The 3,832-nt window shown below is 40.8% G+C and overlaps 1 long non-coding RNA gene across 2 annotated transcripts; it reads left to right on the top strand.

Moving 5' to 3' along the window:
- The first annotated feature begins 1,223 nt into the window (after positions 1-1,223).
- Positions 1,224-2,319, top strand: LOC106610911 (uncharacterized). 2 transcript variants are annotated; one of them, XR_001330021.3, is made up of 4 exons: positions 1,224-1,504; positions 1,609-1,717; positions 2,107-2,163; positions 2,253-2,319. It is a non-coding gene; the product is annotated as an uncharacterized LOC106610911 (long non-coding RNA). The 2 variants fall into 2 exon arrangements; XR_014378677.1 differs by having other exon boundaries at positions 1,224-1,498.
- The last annotated feature ends 1,513 nt before the right edge of the window (positions 2,320-3,832 follow it).

The following is a 3,832-nucleotide window of genomic DNA, read 5'->3' on the forward strand; positions in this document are numbered from 1 at the left end:
CCTGAGCGCTCTGGAGCAGGTTTTCATGAAGGATCTATCTGATCTTTGCTCCCGTTCATCTTTCTATCAATCCTGAATAGTCTCCCTGTCCCTGCCACTACAATACATCCCCACAGCATGATGCTGCCACCATCATGCTTCACCATAGGGATGGTGCCAGGTTTCCTCCAGATGTAACGTTTGGCATTCAGGCCAAAGAGTTAAATCTTGGTTTCATCAGACCAGGGAATCTTGTTTGTTCTTGGTCACCTCCCTGACTAAGGCCCTTCTCCCACTATTGCTCAGTTTGGCTGGGCATCCAGCTCTAGGAAGAGTCTTGGTGGTTCCAAATGTCTTCCATTTAAGAATGATGGAGGCCACTGTGATCTTGGGGACCTTCAATGCTGCAGAAATGTTTTGGTACCCTTACCCAGATCTGTGCCTCAACACAATCTTGTCTCTGAGCTCTATGAACAATTCCTTCGACCTCATGGCTTGGTTTTTGCTCTGACATGCACTGTCAACTGTGGGACCTTATATAGACAGGTGGGCTTCTTTCCAAATCATGTCCAATCAATTGAATTTACCACAGATGAACTCCAATCAAGTTGTAGAAACATCTCAAGGATGATCAATGGAAACAGGATGCACCTGAGCTCAATTTCGATTCTCATAGCAATGGGTCTGAATACTTCTGTAAATAACGTATTTCTGTTTTTATTTTTAATAAATTCGCAAACATTTCTAAAAACCTGTTTTCGCTTTGTCATTATGTGTAGATTGATGAGGAACATTTTTATTTAATCAATTTCAGAATAAGGCTGTAAGGTAACAAATTGTGGAAAAAGTCAAGGGGTCTGAATACTTTTCGAATGCACTGTATCTCAACATATAATTTTAAATAAATGTAAATATATTTTTCTGAGATGTCTGACTGAGCAGCATTACAATTTAGAGTAGAGTACCACAAGCATGCATCATAGTGCCCATAAAACCTAGCAGTCAAACAGGGAAATGGTTTCAGTAATTTTTCCACCATTCGTTTTTCCCAATAGGGGATTTTAGAAACACTTAAAATAAGGGCTGTGTTTTGTGTAGGCTTACCCCGGCGCAACGTTTTGATAACCGTGTAAATCTCTTGTCACGACTTCCACCGAAGTCGGCTCCTCTCCTTGTTCGGGCGGCGTTCGGCGATCGACGTCACCAGCTTTCTAGCCATCGCCGCTCCATTTCTCATATGTCCATTTGTTTTGTCTTGTTCCATACACACCTGGTTTTCATTCCATAATCACACTGCATGTATTTAGTCCTCTGTTCCCCTCCATGTCTTTGTGTGTAATTGTTTCTTGTTATGTGGGTATTGTCAGGCGCTATACTTTTGTTAAGTTCTGTGTTTTTTGGCACGTTTATGTTGTTATGTGCTGTCATTTTTTGACCGGAATTAAAGTGCGCCTATTTACGACATTCTGATCTCCTGCACCAGCACCTGCCTCCGGACACACCCTTGACATCTCTCTAGGTCAAGGTGACTTTTATCAATATATTCACCTGTATTTACCCCCCCAAAAAATTAAATGCAAATTAACTAAAATATGAATTAAAATATGTTTTTAACCTGGTGTTTGACAGAGGAAGAAGATAATTTCTTCAACTGCAAGCAAGTTTTTATAGAGCTCGCTAACACAGCAAGCAAGCTAGCTCCTTCTTTAGCTTGCCACCAAGGTGAAGTGTGACTAAGGTAAGCATTGTTTTGAAAATGTAAGTAGGGTAGAGTTCAGTAGAGTTAAATGTCATGTATCTATTGCATATCATTTAATTTCAAAAACTATTGTTAAATGTTGTTGGCTTACCAAGCAATGTATTGCTCGCTAGCTAGCTAACTTAGCTAGCTTTAGTGACGGCTGGGTGTCTCTGATAGAACTGGCTAACTAGCAAGATAGATTATTTTTTATTCTGGTCTGGAGCCTCAGCTGCCATTGGCAGACCCCAGCCAATGGATGTAGTCTTTTGTAACATTTAGATGGCTAGTTCCCAATTAAATTAAAACGTGTTCATGAACATTAACCCCTAATTCTTTGTCTCGTGTGGAATGTTTTCACTGACTCTCTGTCTCTGTATCATCCACAGGGTAACTGTCAACTTGTCAGTCTGAAAATGGACACTGGAGGAGAAGGAATCTGCATGGTAAGTATCAATTTGACGTTCAAAGACATTCTTTTCCAATAGAGATATTAAACACCAAGGTCATTTGTATACTATCTTTTGTTTTTCAGATGCGACCTTCCAGGGACTTCCATGCCACAATTCAACAATGGACTAAGTTATATGAGCAAAAAAAATGATTCATTCATTCAAACTTCTCAAAGTCTACCACAGAATTCTATTGTGATTTAGCACTGAACTTTGTAATTTTATGCATTTTAATGTAACCTAGCTAAGGGCAAAAAGCTAAGGTAAAAAAGTAAAATTTTCCATTCCTTAAAATACAGTACATGGCAACATATATTTATGAAAAATATATCACAGCATACTGTCAAAATGTATTTCCACAAACATATAAAATACATATAAGGCTTAAACATATATTTAGATATCGGTTATTTACATATATACGTAAATACATGTACATAATGTTAAAATATATGTCAATATATTATTTTTATGTAAGCGGCAGCTCACACGCTCTCCCTTTTTAAGGAGGGCCTTGAAATGGCCTGTGTTATTCGTTATCCCGTAAAAAGCCCATAAAACGGATGTCCTTGACTTAAAAATATTCCTCAGAGCCACAGTGATGAGAGAGTTGGCCAGGCCCAGAGATGACTCTCTATGTTGGTTATATTCCCTACTAGAAAACCAAAGTAAGGAGGTCTGGCACATCTGTCCCACCATGCAGGAGGCTAACAATGGAGGGACAAAGTTAATACAGCCGTGAGCCCTTCCAGCTCTTCCTCTCCTCCTCTCTTTCTCACAACGGATAAATGGCAGGCGGATTTAAATTACGTTTCAGAGCGACTGAGGAGGGAGGGGAAAAGACGGAAAAGAGAACAGGCTTCCAGTGCCCCGGGACATATCTGCTTCCTCTTCCAAAGCTGATGAGCTTTAGAGCTGCAGATTTGGAAAGAAAGGCGATAATGTGGCAATTTATCTGCAGAGTGAGTGGGATTCTGTAATCTGCTTCTACTCCACACCAGCAGTCAGAAAATAATATAATTTGTTTTGTCTGGATGTTCTATTAGTAATGGTCATTTTAAGGGCATGGGTTGAAATTCAGGCAAATTACATTTCGAGGAGAAAATTGGAATAGAAAAAAAGTTGAGCTGATGGACTTTGTGTCCTTTAGAAGAAGGACATGTGAAATGTGATCCTCTGCTTTACGGCCGAGCATCCTTTGCCTCCTATCATGTCTCCAATACAGACCCGGGCCTGTGCCGGTCCATGGAGGGGAGGTTGATAAACACAGATCTAGAACCACTACAGGTCTAGCAACACAGTAACAAGCACACTATCTCTGAATCCCTGCCGCTTTGCCATCACGCTCCCGGCAGTAGTCACCCCTTAACCACAGATCTAGGATCAGATTACCTTATACTTCCCCTCCAAACTATTAGGGGGATGAAAAAAAATATAATTGAGGCGCAATATCTACCACCTGCTCTAGCTTACTGTTCTGTTGACATCTTTGAGTTAGTCCTGATTTGTAGTTTTGTGGTGGCCTTAGCTCCCGTGGGGGAGGAGGTTTTCTCCTTGGCCTCGCTTTGTGCATTTAAACTCATGAATGTCTGACAACGCACCTGTCTTCCAGGATCTTCGGCCCCCTCCTCTAGCCGCCCTGACGCCATTATATATGGAGAGC

This window comes from Salmo salar, chromosome 09, assembly GCF_965601325.2.
Source record: "Salmo salar chromosome 09, fSalSal1, whole genome shotgun sequence".
Lineage (NCBI taxonomy): Eukaryota > Metazoa > Chordata > Actinopteri > Salmoniformes > Salmonidae > Salmo > Salmo salar.